The sequence below is a fragment of the Anser anser genome (assembly GCF_964211835.1).
Source record: "Anser anser genome assembly, chromosome: 1".
Taxonomy (NCBI): domain Eukaryota; kingdom Metazoa; phylum Chordata; class Aves; order Anseriformes; family Anatidae; genus Anser; species Anser anser.
This window is the reverse complement of record NC_139720.1, coordinates 163,904,274-163,921,001: the sequence shown is the minus strand read 5'-3', so window position 1 is coordinate 163,921,001 and position 16,728 is coordinate 163,904,274.

Genomic DNA, 16,728 nt, shown 5'->3' with positions numbered 1-16,728 from the left:
AATACCACATGAGGATTTGTTAAAAAATAAATAAAAAATCACTCAATAGATTAACATTTTGTGAAGGCTGACATGCTGACATAATGTTTTACCTAAGCTCTAGACAAATGCTTGATTTGATTTCATTTTCCTTATGCAAAATAAAGATATAAAGTCTTTAAGATCAAAGAACTGTCTCATCTTCTCTACTTACTGTAGTACTTAGTAATCCCAAACAGCTTGACACTTTTTATACACAAATACTATTTTAGTATTTTTTAAAATACTACATAGTTTAAGAATATTAAAACAGTAGTCATTTATATCCTCTTAGAGGTACTTAGAGAACAACTTGAACAAACACCTTCTCGATAGCAAAGATTTTCTAAAATTCTGTTTTAATTAAAGCATCAGAAAAAATCATATATGTTTAAAGAAAATGGCCAGTAAGAACATTTCTATAAATTTCTTTAATAAATAATAATAACAATAATAAAGATTTGATACCTTTTTATTTTATAGTAACTTGAGGACAATGAATGTAACTTTTTTGTCTCTTTATGCAAAATTAAATATTCAATATAACAGATTAATAAAGTTTATATTTCTGGGCCCAGGGATCCTGGTTCAGGTCTGTGGTACAGGTTCATATTGACTTCGTGTTAGAAAAGAGACCAAGACATATATAATCATTTTTTTTCCCCTTGCAGACAACAGAAACATGGATTCTGAGGCCAGTTAGGAAACCTGGTATAACCCAAGTTTGCTAACACATTTTTTGAGAAAGGGTTCTAGGACATGCATCTTTCTCAACGGTCAGTCTAAACATACCCTCAAGAAGAATCTGGACTTCCAAGGAAAGTTTGGGTCATTTCTTCTTCTAAGATCACCCGATCTGTAGAATAACAAACAGATAACATGGGCTAAGTTGTACTGAAGAGCAGAAAAGTTGTTTATTATTATGTTTAATTAAAATGTTTAATAAAAAACTTAATTATTATTAAGTTGCTTATTATGTTCAGAAAGAGTCCTACAAGTTGTAGATATCTGAGACGCTTGAGCATCCTACCTTATTTCATGCTGCCATTCCAGTAAAGTAGAGACACAACAAAAGTCCTGTGATACCTTCCAGCCACAGGTAGATATGCTAGGGTATCTCAAATGACACTAGACACCTACACTTAAGCAACAAAATTTGATACTCTAAGATCCAACATTATATCTGTTTTCTTGCAGGTTAGCAAGTTAAAAAAACTGCATTCCTTCCCTGAAGTTAAAAGTCATTGTGGTTTAACCCAGCAGGCAGCACCACAAAGTCATTTGCTCACTCTCATGCATTGGGATGGGAAGGAGAATTGGAAAAACATAAAACTCATAGGTTGAAATAAAGAAAGCTTAATAAGACAGAAAAGGAAGGGAAAACAACAACAACAACAACAACAACAACAGACAACAACAACAATAATAATAATAATAATAATAATAGAATATACAAAGCAAGTGATGCACAACTCAATTGCTCACCACCCATCAACCAATGCCAAGCCAGCCCCTCAGCAACAGCAGCTCCCTCAGCCAACTCCCCCCGGTTGGGGGGGAACATGACACCATATCCCTTTGGAAAGTTTGGATCAGCTGTCCTGGTTCTGTCCTCTCCCAGCTTCTTGTGTACCCCCAGCCTTGTGTACCCCCTTGCTGGCAGGGCAGTATGAGAAGTTGAGAAGTCCTTGACTTGGTATACGCACTGCTCAGCAACAACTAAAACATTGGTGTGTTATCGACATTATTTTTCTCCTAAATCCAAAACACAGGATCACACTACTGTGAAGAAAATTAACTTTTATCTTAGCCAAAACCAGGACAAAAGAATCAGTTAGCATGAGGCCTGATGAGATGTATGGATATAAAATATCATAGTTTCAGCATTCAAAAGGGATACAGGATATTTCATTCCAGTGCTGCAGTACCGTATTTATTTTAAGCATCATGAGAGAAGAAGAGCAACAGAAATCATTAAAATACTTTTAATTTAGTTCTAAGAAAAAAGCTTGTTTTGAATTGGGCAGATTAGAGATGGATACAAAAGACTTGCATGATCGTCTGCCAGCTGTAAAAACAGAAAGGTAGAGGAGTAGTAAAGAGATTGCGTTGGAAGAGGATAGGCAGGAAGGAGGGAAGATAACAATGCTATGTTGTTCATGCACCCATTTGATTCTATTTTCTGGGTTTTTACTTGAAGGGAGTCTGAACTGTTATTATTAAAACCTATAACCTATAAGAATAGATGTATATTTTTTTCTCTATTTCTCATTAGCCGCTACAAGACTTAAGAAGCACTCTAGGAAATAATAATAACAATTTACAACAACTATTTCCTTAGTGTATTTTTCCAGTGTCTAATCATCAGGAATTCAATTAACTGAATGCTGTAACAATTATATATTTACATAATTACCATATACATATATATTATTCAGGGGAGGTTTATATTGGAAATTAGGAGTCATGTCTTCTCAGAAAAAGTTGTCAAGAATTGGAACAGGTTGCTGAGGGAAGTGGTGGAGTCCCCATCCCTGGGGGTGTGTAAGAAAAGGTTGGACTTGGTGCTTAGGGACATGGTTTAGTGGGTGACATTGGTGGTAGGGGGATGGTTGGACCAGATGATCTTGGAGGTCTTTTCCAACCTTAATGATTCTATGATTCTGTTATATCTATATATCTATATATCTATCACTTATAACAATTCATAGCTATTGGAAACAATAGTTTCCAACAGGAACATTCTCTATGGATCTGGCAATTACATCTGAAATTATTTTGATCTTATAAAACTATATGAAATCTTACAAGATGATCTCAAAATAATTATACTTCATATTTAAAGCTGTAATTTACACAGCTGTAACCATGAGGTGCTCAAAACAATCTTACCCGTGGCATAAGATCTGAACCCATATCTTCTATATAACATTGTAGACATCAGGCAGTCATAACCCACAGGATTGCCTGACAGCATCTTGTCAGTTTATGTTAACCTCTTCAAAAAAACGATTTCATCTCTCATGAGACAAAAGATGAAGAAGGGAGTAACTAATGTACAATAACAATGAAGAAGATTCTTCTGCAAATTCACTAAGCACTTTTTTTTTTTTTGCAATGGTTTTGTGAGTAAATTTTGCATTAATTTTTTTAAAACAAAATATTTGCTTTTTTTTTTTCTTGTAACTATTTACATTGTACATTTAATGCTTGTTCAATAACTTCTTTTGAGAATATTGGTGGGCTGATACACTGAAAGTGTGTGGCTTGAGCACATTTCCTACCAAGAGCTTCATACCTTTATTTTAGCATTGATTCCATCACATTTATTAATATTTCAATTGTTTTCAAATTCCTTAAATTTCTTTTTCTTCTGGTAGCAAAACCTCTATGCTATAGGATGGAATAATTATTTTTTGTCTTTATAGTGGATTAGAGAATGGCTTACTTCCCTTTAAGATTACGAGACAAATGGAGAAAGCCCTGAAAGCCACATTTTACTTGCACAAGCAAGATATGAGTTCATACATAGTTTTACAGATTTTAGTCTCTACAAGAACCTCTCCAAACCACCTGTGGAAGTAGGATTAATCTGTGCTAGCTAAAGTGTTGGTGTCAGTCAATAAATATTTTGAAGCATGGGCTAATTCAAATACAGTTTAGTTTCTGCTTTAATATTTTGATGGTCCACTCCAAAACTCATAACTCTATATTCTAAGATGAAGTTGATATGTTTGATCAGGGTAGTACTTTTACAGTGAGATTTAATGAACATAAACCCTAATGATTCTTCATAATTCAACAGTTAAACTTACACATGGGTTAGATATATGTAAATTAATTATGAGTACATTTTATAAGAGAGTTTCATTTCTAGTAAGAGCATCCTCACTTTTCATCTTTTTCTGCCATTATCTCTAATTTTGCAAGAATCATCTGTGATCATTCACAGAATCATTCAGATCATCTGTGATCTGAAGAACCTATTTTCAAATATTTATTCTTTTAAAATAGTGTATTTATCAAATAGTGAATTATACACATGAAAGTATATTAATTATAGACTAATTGCTAATTACTTTTCCACTGTCTTCCCCCCTCCCCCCTGCCCCCCTTTTTCTGTCATGTTTTGCAAAGCTCTTTCTCTCTCAGAAATGGTATAAGCACTATTCCTAAAGAACAGCTTAAGTAATATATATATATATATTTCTTATTTTAGACTGATATTAGAATTACTATTTGAACTGAATGTGATCAAAAATGAGTTCATAATAGAATTCATTGTATTAAGAATATTCATCAAATATGTATGGCAAATATTCTGGATTTCATTAATAACATTTCATTAATAAGTTCTGAAATTCTGCTTTGTTCATGAAAGGTTTTAGGAAAACACATTATTCTTTTTGAGATTCTGACCACCAAAAAAGTATAACACATGAGCATATTATGAAACTACACAGCCTTCCAGCATTGAGAAGTCATTGATTAGGGGCTTAATATATATACTTAGGGAAAATATATATATATAAATAAAAATAAAAGATAAAGGATATATTATTGTTGTTGTTGTTTTTATTATTATTGTTATTTTATTATTGTTGTTATTATTTTGATTATTTCCTCTATTCTCTCTCTCCTGTAAAGGAGAGAACCATTTGGTTCAGTAGTACGAAAGTCAGTGATATAAACATATTGAGTATAGACAATGAATAGTGTAAAATGTAAATGGTGATTTAAAATAAACTTGATGAAAATGAGAGTCTTTCACGCTTTTTGTAAGTGTATTTTCTTACCAGATTTATGTTGAGTTCTACCACAAAGGTCTTTTAACAGTGTAGTTACCACACTCCTCTGAGTTACCACCTACCTTGGCCCTCAGATAATATTTTTGTACATTTTATTCAGGGTCTATATAGGATAAATCATTTAAACCTCAGGAAATACAATTTAGCGGATATTTTGATGGTGAAATTTAGTGGGACAATAGCAATGGATCTTGTTAAAAGATGTGAAAAGATTTTAAAAAAGTGAAGTGACCCCACTGATCTTTAATTTGAAGTTCTAGATTAAAAACAACATTCAGAAAAGGAGTCACTTGCTTAAACACAGGTTTCTTGTGTCATTTCAGATATCTGATGTATCCAAGACATCTGCAAGGAATCAACTTTCTTTTTTATGGGGATCAGAGAATTGGTAGGGATATATTATATACTCAGGCTGCATCCTAACATTAACTCAGAACTGTCAAAGGGAAAAACAAAGAAGAACTCTACTTTCACGTAGTTTAAGGTAAAATCAGAATCTGTATGGTTTATTAATTTATTAACAGCACATAATTAGCAAACAATCGGTAACAACTCAGGCTCAATATCAATAATATAAGATAAAGCATGATACTAGACACTTTAAAAATATTAATCAATATCTAAAAAATCCCTGTACATCCTTCTCTAACTAATTCTACCTGCGTACATGCACACACAGATATGTGCATAAACCATTCCACAGGAAGTTTGGATAACAAGCACACATTCCCTCTTCTGAGAGTGCACTCCCCTGCTTGCATGCAACTCTTGTAGGAGATGTGGTTATTCCAGCTTTGTGTGCATCCTACAACTTGTTGACTCACAGCTGACAAAATGCCCCACAAGATCCCACATGCACACCCACAGTGCAGGTCCATACTTGTTGCACCTCATAATAACAACCCACTAGCTGCATGCAGGCTGCTCGTGACAAGCCACAAGGAGGCTACTCTATCAGGTCTAGGCTGAGATTGTGATGCGGTTGGATTGACTTCTGGTAATGCTGGAACAGGTTTTGACTTCTGCTCTTTCCTATCTAATGTTTCTCCTGACATTTCAGTGCTTCTTCTACAATTTTTAGGCTTCTTTTTTCTTTTAAAAATCGCTTTCTAATCTCCTGTTTAACTCTACTGAAAGATGTCTTCCCCTTTAAACGTGAGAAAAGACAAACACTGAACTGTTCTAACAGACAAAACCTTTAAAAGCTTTTTTTTTTTTTTTTTTTTTCTCTTGCAGTGCGTGAAATTTTGTATCTTATTCCTAGATATGTAACTCTTTTCAGGCACTGTATAGGGAAGTTAATGAGGCGTGTGTGTTGGCTCAAAGGCCAAGGAGCAAATCTCCTTTGCATTATTAAATCTAGCCTGTAGAAATCACCACATTATCAAATTCAAGTAAAACACTCATTTTCTCTGGTATTCTCACTGTGGCAGTATAGGCCTAGCTGTTATATGGTGACAGAAGATGACAGAATACTCTAGATGACGATAAAAGGAAATTCTAAAACATGCAGTTTCAGCTCAGACCTGTAAAAATTACAGAGAAATTTAAGGTTTTAGAGTAATGTTCCTGCCTTAGAATATTTCTCTAGCTAATTACAATAAAATAACTATGACTTTTTTTTTCTTTTTTTTTTTTTTTTCTTGAAATATAAACTGTAACTGTTAGAGACTTCTATGGTAAAGCATTCCCAGGTAAACTATTCGGTAGTAATTCCTGATTGGTATTAAAATTCTCAGTCCTCAGTTTTAGTTAATGTGTCATTGTTTACATGCTAGGAGGTAAGATGCTTATGATCTATTTTCTTGGAAACACTCATTATTTTATAGGATAATCATATCTTCTCTGATTTATTTGTTTACTTATTAATTTTGGTAACAAAACAAGTTTCTTCAGTTTTTCTTAATATAGTTTTTATGTGCCTTTATTGGTCTTATTACTCATACATAAGCCCCCTCAACTCCTGCAGTATTTTTTTTTTTTTCCGAGGGGTGACTAATAACACTCAGATGAGACTTCACCTTTCTTACATGTGTATAATAAATAACAATATAATATTTTTATATATATGTTTATAAATATACACATTCTAAGTAATATCTACCTATAAAACAGTATAACACAATATAAATATGTATTAAATTTCATTTAAGAATTATAATTGCAATATGCTCAGTGCATACTACAAAATAATATGCGTGCATTATTTTCCATCAGAGATCTTTTGCATGATAACATCTTACTTAGAATTTAAGAGGGAACAGATTTTTCTTTATTATTTGTTGGTGGTTTTTGGTGGTGGTGGTGGTGGTGGTATTTTTTTGTTCCTGTTTTTGCTTCTGTTTTTGTTTGATGTTTTCCATTCCCAGTAAGATTTTAATGTATATTTTGGAGAAATGGAAGGGAATGAAACAAAAGTATAAGACTAAGGAGCATATGGATGACTTTGGAACTGGAGTCCAGACCAAGCAAACAGTAAAAAAGTAGATGATTTAGAGAAATCGTAGAAAATTGGCACTGTCACATCTAGGAGACAAAGACAGGGAGCTAGTACTGTGTAAAGAACTAAGTAATCCAGAGGGATTGACGGAGATGAAGTAAAGTCAGGGGATAACAAGAACTGCATGGACAAGATCCAGCTCCTTTATGATAACTCAGAATATTTTCTTCTCAGATGCTGGATTAAAACCTAAGACAATGATGTCTCATCATGTTTACGTAGTCAGTGAATATATGTGAAGCTAATAAGACAAAGAATCTTACTGTCCATGAGTGTAGATTACATGTATAAAATAAACTTTCAGGTATATCAGTTGTTGCGACTGATAAAAATTTTTAAAAGCTTCAAAGAAATATAGTAAAAATCATGGAAGACAACCCCTCTATTGACTTAGATACTAAGATAACACTGTGTCTCTGAACAAGATTTTTTTTTTAAGTGTGACAGTCTATCAGGGAAAATGTTGACATGCTCTTACTCCCCTATGCAACAGATATGATGATCTGGGGCTCAAAAAAAGTATAGTGTGGAAACAACAACAACAATAGTAATGGTCTACACCCAGGAAAGGGCAACTGTAAAAAGGTTGACCAGCATACCACTTATTTAAGAACCAGTTCCACAAAAAAAGCACAGAGAGTGTTGATAATTGGAGACTCCTCTCTGAGAAGCACTTGCTGCCCAGACAATCTCTGGAGAGAGGTTTGCTGCCTGCCTGGAGCCCATATTTGTGGCATCACAAAGAGGCTACTGAGATTGGTCAAGCCAGAGGACTATCACGCGTTCCTGTTCTTTCATGTAGGCATAACTGAGACTGTGACGAGGAGATTCAGAAACATCAAAAGGGACTTTATGTCTCTTGGAAAGATGCTAAAGGGAGCACAAGTAGTCTTTTCCTCAATCTTCCCAGTCAGAGACTGGGACCCGCAGAAGAAGCAGCGTATGGATCAGGTGAATGACTGGCTGCTTAGCTGGTGCCATGATCAAGGTTTTGGGTTCTATGATCTTGGGTGTGTTTTTGAGAGACCAGGTATGCTGGCACAGTATGGGGCACACGTGAACAAGTGTCAAGGCTTTTCTTGTTTCTCACTCTACCTCACACTGTCAATACGCTAGGTATAGGCAAGCAGCTGGGATAGTACACAACCAGAACAGCTAACCCAAATTGACCAAGGGAATATTCCTTTCCACATAATATCATGCTGAGCAATTAATTAATTATTTAAATAAGTGGATTGGCCTATCCAAGCTAATTGTTGCTTGGATAATGTCTGGGCATAAGTCTGCTTGTGAGAAGTGGTGAGTGATTGCTTTTACATCACTGTTTCCTTCACTTATTAAACCGCCTTTATCAGAACACAAGATAAATAATGCTTCTGCTCTTCCAGTTCTCTCCCCTCTTTTATTGGGAAGCGTGTGGGACAAGCAGCTGGGTGTGTACTTTGTTGCTGGCCATCACATCCTCCCTAACATTAGTTGCTGATTAGAGTCATACCATGTCATACCATGAGCTTTTCACTTGTATGAGGAAACATTTAACTGCTCTGCCCTGCTCTATGGTAACTGCTCTGCAACAAAAGAGTTAACTATTCTGCCTAGGGATTAGGAACTGAAATTTTTGCCACTGCTGAAAGCTGTAAACTCTGGCCTAAGCATTTTCAAGGGATGTACCTGGAGCAACAAACTGATTATGTGACAAAAACACCAAAAATCCTATTTTGAGAAAACTTCAGAGAAAAACAAGTTCTCAAAAGTATTTTACTGTGGCTATAAAACGAACCTTCCAGAAGGAAGAATGATAAAATTAAGGTTCTCTGTGGAATTGTAAATGTATGTGTAATCTTATTGCTCCTAACTGCTTGATCACAACTCTCAGACGGTCTATTCTTTATTCCATGCATGGTTTCCAGTACTTCTGTCACCTTTTTTTTTTCTGTTTATTGTATAGTGAGAAGCAACTGGTTATATTAGCCACATACTTTTCAAAACCTACTTTGAAACTGTAATTATTTTTTTTTTCATTAACATTTATGCAGCACTTAGTTGTTTTGAATCCAAGAGCCATGCTGGTTATTTTTTTATTTAAAAAATAAAAAAATAAAAAAAAAAAATAAAATAAAATAAATAAAATAAATAAACTACACCCATAATGTCACAAATGGAAAAACAAGATGACATCCATACTCAGCCTTCAGACTCTCAGAGAGTGATTCTGCTACCAAATTATGTACATTTAATGACACTTAGAAAAGACTAGAGTATCCAGCACAGTCTGCTGAGGTTCACAGAACTGACACAGCACTTTAGAAAGACTCACATCTTCCTGACACAGTAGATCAATGCTGTGTGGAATAATTTAGTATCCAGATGGTATGGCATGCTTATGTGTGAGCAACTGAATCAAGTCAAAGTGTTTCAGGCTAGTTAAATTAGCCTAAAATTAGAAAGAATTAGATTGTCCTAGATACCCAAGGATATATTTAAGGGATAGACTGCAAATAAACCAAAGTTTGGCAAAACTTCAGTTGGAGAAAATGAAGTTCAGACACGTCAGTAGGATGATTCCTTGGAGGTGAAATTTCCTACCACTGAGATTAATTCATTAGGTTAGGCAACATGAAGAAGAGTTTTTTATCTCTCTACTGGATTAATCATAGAATCATAGAGTGGCTTGGATTGGAAGGGACATTAAAGATCTTCTAGATCCAACCCCTCTGCAATGGTCAGGGATGCCACCCACTAAATCAGGTTCCTCAGGGCGCCACCCAATTTGACCTTGAACACCTCCAGGGATGGGGCATCCACAGCTTCACTGGGTAACCTGCCCTTGTGCCTCACCACCCTCTCAGTGAAGAATTTCCTCCTAACCTCTAGTCTAAATATCCCTTCTTTCAGCTTAAGAGCATCCCTCCTTGTCTTATCATTATCTGCCCAAGTAAAAAGTCACTCTCCATCATTTTTATAAGCCCCCTTCAAGTACTGAAATAGCACAAAGAGGTCTCCCCAGACCTTTCTCTTCTTCAGGCTGAACAACCCCAGCTCTCTCAGCCTTTCTTCATAGGAGAGGTGCTCCAGTCCTCTGATCAACTTTGTGGGCCTCCTCTGGACACCGCTCTAACAGGTGAATATACTTCTTTTGCTGGGGGCCCCAAACCAGGATGCAGTACTACAAGTGAGGCCTCACAAGGGCATAATACAGAGGGACATTCACCTCTTTTGGCCATATGGCTATGCTGCATTTAATGCATCCCATGATATGGTTGGTCCTGTTGGCTGCTAGGGTACACTGTTGGCTCATATTAAATTTACTGTCAGACAAAAGCCCAAGATTTCTTTCTGTGGAGCTGCTCTTCACCCTCTCATCCCCCAGTCTATATGTATATCCATGATTTCCCTGTTCTGGGTAAAGAATCCAGCTCTTACTCTTGTTAACTTTCATATGACTCGTGAAGAATGCTCAGACCTTTATTTGTCAATATCTTTCTGCAAGACCTCTCTACCCTCAAGGGAGTCAACAGCTCTTCCTAATTTAGTGTCATTTTAAATAATAATATGCTTTAACTTTTGGTTAGCCTTTTGGTCAGGCAGTTGGACTCGATGATCCTTGTATGTTCCTCCCAACTGAACTATTTCATTCTATTCTAAGCCCATTAAGGCCTATTAGTGTACTCAAGGCCCAGAGAAAATGTATATACATTCAAAATCTTTGTTGATTTCTAAACAATAGAATTGTTTCCTCTTCATAGCCTTTCAAATTGCAAGTCAGAGCATGGGAATATATATGGTCATGTTCTGCCTGAAAGAAAGATTAAAAGTGATTCCTGGGACAATGAAACAACCCATGTGGGTATACCATTTTGTTAGGTAAATCAGTACACAGGGATCACCTCACCTTGAACATTGTGTACACCACAACATAAGGATATAAATCTATTAGAATGTGTCCAAAGAAAGGCAACAAAGATAGCAAAAAGTCTAGAGGGCAGGACCTGTGAGGAGCAGCTGAAGTTACTTGGTTTGTTCAGTTTAGACAAGAGGAAACTGAGGGCAGACCTCACCACAGTCTACAGCTTCCCAATAACTAAGGCTGTGGAGCATACTCAGGGCTGGACTTGTAGTCCATGGAGAGAAGCCCAGACAGGAGCAGGTGATCTGCCACCTGTGGGGGACCCATGTTGGAGCATTTTCCTCCTGACGGATGGACCCAGTGGAAAGGGCCCATGTTGGAGCAATTCTTGAAAACCTGCAACCTGTAGAAAGCCCATGTAGGATCAGTTTGGAAAGCACAGCATTGTGTGGAAGGGACACCACACTGGAGCGGGGGCAGTGAGTGACCATGAAGGAGTGGCTGAGATGGATTAGGGACTGACTGCAGCCCCCATTCCCTATTCCCCTGTGCCACTTGGGGGGAGGACGTAGAAGAGGGTGGATGCGGGGAAGGTGTTTTTAGTTTTTGTTTTGTTTTGTTTTTTCTTCTTCTTCAGTTTCTCACTGCTCTAGCTTGCTAGTAAGAGGCAATAAATTACATTAATCTCCCTATGCTGAGTCCATTTTGCCCATGATGATAATTGTTAACTGACCTCCCTGTCCTTATCTCAACCATTAAGCCCTTTCCACCGTGCCTTCTCCCCCTTTCTCTTTTAGGAGGGGAATTGAGAGAGTGGTTGTAGTAGAGCTCAGCTGCACAGCTGAATAAAACCACCACAAATGGCACTTACTGTAATAATGTCACTCTTCTTCATGCAACTTAAGAAAGATCAGAATTTTATTTATTTATTTATTTATTTATTTTACTTTTTAACAATCTTTTCAATGACTGCCATTTTTTGCAATCTATCTAAAGTATGACCATGACTTCCAAAAACAGCCTCTAGTGATAGGGTTCTTAGTGAAAAATTAGACTGTCAAATATGCCTTTTTTTAGAGCTACACAGTTAATGGCTGATACAGAATTTTCTCAAAAAGACCATATAGCCTTTCCTACTATGTACCTGATCACAGTCACCCTATAGGTGAGGAAGATATAGAATAATACTGTTGACCTTGTCTAACTACTTCAAAATGAAAAAAAAAAAAAAAACAACAAAAAAACCCACTCATTTAATATCAGCAGCAATTTTAGAGTGAGACAAAAAATAGATGTTAATAACTGATCTTGCTGAAAATACAGTTTTTGTTCAGACAGTGAAAACGTCTATGTTATGTCACTTGTAGTATCACTTGGTTTTTGTTCATGGAGAAACTAATTTATTTAATAAAGCCTATTTTGAACTTTAATAGGTAATACAATACTATAAATAAAACTATAGTTCGGTATATATCAGCAATTAATGTCCTAAAAGAAACATTGAAGAGAAACAGATTCACCTTCTTTTAAACAGTTCTGTAAGTAATTCAGTGCCAAAGGTTTCATTATTTGACTCTCCAGTCAATTTAGAAAGATTTGTATTTAAATACAGAAGTACCTCAGAGGATAATCTCTAATGAATATCATTGTGAACATATGTCGGTGTGCAGATCAGAATTTTTATTTTGTATCTTTGCAAGATATCTTAACCTTGTAAGATAGTCTGATGTTTTAGTTAATATAAGCAGCTGTAACATTGTTTGCTAACTATTTTCCTAACTATTTTTCTTCTCTTGGATCACCGAAGAAGGAAAAGGCTGTATTTGTAATAAACAGAGAGTTAAATTGGCATTTTCTATATTTGATAATAAATCAAACATATTACCCAGAGGTGATAGAGGTGACAGGATGTGTCCCTCTGTGATTCTTGCTGAATCAGTGCTTTGAATGTGTGGTATAGAAAACCAGAAAAGCTGTACCCTTACTGATGTGATTCCCCTGCCAACCTCACAAAAGAATCAATGGTGAGTTTGCATTTCCTCTGGCTACTGGTGCAGCTGGTGTGTAGCAGAAGTCCTTGGATGGTATGCAATAGCTATGATTCAAGTGCAAAGACAGGTTGCATGATTTCATAGCTAGTAATGCCATTTAGCACAGCACAGTGGGACAGTAATTCCTGTTAATATGTTTCCAATGTCATCTAGCATGAAATAGGCTGTTCTTTCCTGGTTAATGCAACTGTATATATGTATAAATATAGTTATTAAATGGGAAGGTCAAAGCAGTGACTAAATTAGGTACAAATATATAGCAAATGTTTATAGAAAGATACATAAGAAAGAAGGGAAAAGCATTAAAAATTATTTCCTGATGGGGTTTAAAACCAGCAGGCTGCTAAGCACCACATAGTTGTTCGCTCATGCCCTCCACAGTGGGATGGGAAAGAGAATTATAAAAGGTAAACATGTGAGCACTCACGGCTGAGATAATGATAGTAAAGCAGATGCTGCATGCACAAGCAAAGCAAAACAAGGAATTCATTCACTACTTCCCATCAGCAGGTGGATGTTCAGCCACTTCCAGGAAAGCAAGGCTCCTCACATGTAACAGTTCCTAGGGAAGACAAATGCCAAGACTCCCCCCTTCCTCCTTCTTTACCCCAGCTTTTACTGCTGCGCTTGACATCATATGGTATGGAATGCCTCTTTGCTTAGTCTGGGTCAGCTGTCCTGGCTGTGTCCCCTCCCAGCGTCTTGTGCATCCCCATCCTTCTTGCTGGCATGGTGGTATGAGAAGCAGAAGAGTCCTTGACTTAGTGCAAGCACTGCTCAACAACAACTGAGCAGGTGTGTGTGTCGATCTGCTCGAGGGTAGGAAGGCTCTGCAGGAGGATCTGGATAGGCTGGACCGATGGGCTGAGGCCAACTGTATGAAGTTCAACAAGGTCAAGTGTCGGGTCCTGCACCTGGGACACAACAACCCCAAGCAGAGCTACAGGCTGGGAGATGAGTGGTTGGAAAGCTGCCTGGCAGAGAACGACCTGGGAGTATTGGTTGACAGTCAGCTGAATACGAGCCAGCAGTGTGCTCAGGTGGCCAAGAAGGCCAACAGCATCCTGGCTTGTATAAGAAGCAGTGTGGCCAGCAGGGCTAGGGAAATGATTGTCCCCCTGTACTCGGCTCTGGTGAGGCCGCACCTCGAGTACTGTGTTCAGTTTTGGGCCCCTCTCTACAAGAAGGACATGGAGGTGCTCGAGCGAGTCCAGAGAAGGGCAATGAAGCTGGTGAGGGGTTTGGAGAACAAGTCTTATGAGGAGCGGCTGAGGGAGCTGGGGTTGTTCAGCCTGGAGAAGAGGAGGCTCAGGGGTGACCTTATTGCTCTCTATAGGTACCTTAAAGGAGACTGTAGCAAGGTGGCGGTTGGTCTATTCTCCCACGTGCCTGGTGACAGGACGAGGGGGAATGGGCTAAAGTTGTGCCAGGGGAGGTTTAGGTTTGTTGTTAGGAAAAACTTCTTTACTGAAAGGGTTGTTAGGCATTGGAATGGGCTGCCCAGGGAAGTGGTTGAGTCACCATCCCTGGAGGTCTCTAAAAGACGTTTAGATGTTGAGCTTAGTGATATGGTTTAGTGGAGGTCTTGTTAGTGTTAGGTCAGAGGTTGGACTGGGTGATCTTGGAGGTCTCTTCCAACCTAGACTATTCTGTCATTCTGCAAACTAAAACATGCTTGTGTTATCAACACTACTTACATCATAAATCCAAAACACAACATTATATGTCCATACTAGATATTATGAAGAACATTAACTCCATACCAGACAAAACCAGGATAATATCCACACCTTCCATTCCATTTACCTCATACTATCCAATATCACTGCTGCATTTGCATTGCTTATTGTTAGTTTCATCCTCATTGGTTCAAGTGGTTCCTGTTATAGGACTTCCTATAACATGCAACTCAGATAACGGATTACAACAATTTAAAGGTATTTCTATCACAGTCTCCACACTGGACCCTTCAGATCATGCTGTAGGGTTTAACATTGCAATGAATTCGTCCCTTTGCCCTGGCCTGGCTAGCAGCAATGGGGTCCTGCTATAGGACTTCCTATAACATATTACTCAAATCATAGGTTACAACAGTTTAAAGGTATATCTCCAAACATGCCCAGTCCTTGTCCTTTTGGACCAGGCCATAGGGTTTAACATTGAAATGAACTCCCTCCTTCACTCCAGCTTAGGTTTGTCTATTGACCACAGTCCCTTCGCAGTGTACCTGCTCTGGCATGGCCTTATCCATGGATGGATCTCTTTCTTGATTAAGTATGACAGTTTTTATATTTCTGAGGTTTTATTTCAGGGATAAGTTGATAATCCACTTTCTAATTTTGGTGTTTTAGATACTTTATTTTTTATTTTTTATTTATTTTAAATGCTTTCCTTAGGTATCTGTTCAGGTTCCCAGTATACTTAAAAGGAGAAACATTTAAAACCACAGCAAATGTGGTATTCACATTATGAACACATGAAATAAAATGGTGCCTGCATAGGAAAATAAATTTTGCTATAATTATATGAAAATGTTCTTACCACATATGAATTAAGATTTTTTCTTTGTGTACTGACATTTCAGCAAACACTTTAAATTCTTATATTTTAAAATTATTCTGTAGTTTTAGCAAGCAAGTGAGGTAATTTTAGGCAAAAACTTAGTTGCTTAAATTAAACATCTTTACTCTAATACCAATATAGACTTTAATCAGTCCACGCAGTTCAAATTAATTTTCTCCCTTGACCTGCTATTCTTTTCTGGGCTGTTTTGTCCTGTACCAAAATGCACCATTTATCATTCTCCTAAGGGAAAATAAGTAAATAAATAAATAAATAAATAAATCTCACCAATGAATAGGGAGCTTAATAGGGAGCTTTTTTTTTTCTTTTTTTTTCTTTTTTTATAATTTTTATGTATATAAGAAGCAGGAGCTGCAAAAGATTTAATGTCTAAATGTACAGCAATAGAAGTATATTTGTTAAGGCTGAATCCATTCATAGGCAAATGGGAAAAAAAAAATAAAAGAAATCACCACTTTTTCCCACCATCACAAGATATTGGTAGTGCTTAGAAATTGGTTGGCAATGGAGAAGTTACTATTGACAATGATAATTTTATCTTCAACTACTTGCCAGGTGTACTCAAATATTTCCAAGGTTCTGATCTCTGATTATCCAGATCAAATGCTTTAAAGTCACTCACAAACAAAGGTTTGCATCCTTTTCATTCTATGTAAGTCAGTTTACAGAAGTGGGGATGTGTAAGCCCTCCCATGACATCAAATCTCTTAATGTAAAGAAACAGCACAGGGAGTGGGCTTTCAAATGCTACTAATACTATTTCACTATATAAAGTAGAGAGAAGTGAGTCATTGCTGCAGTTGTAGTTTGAGCTTTACCCATCCCAAATCATTTCAGTTCTGCTTTTGGAGCAATATAGCAACTTTCTCTGGACATAAGAACATAATTAGGTGTTCCCACTTGTAGAGCTAGAATAATTCA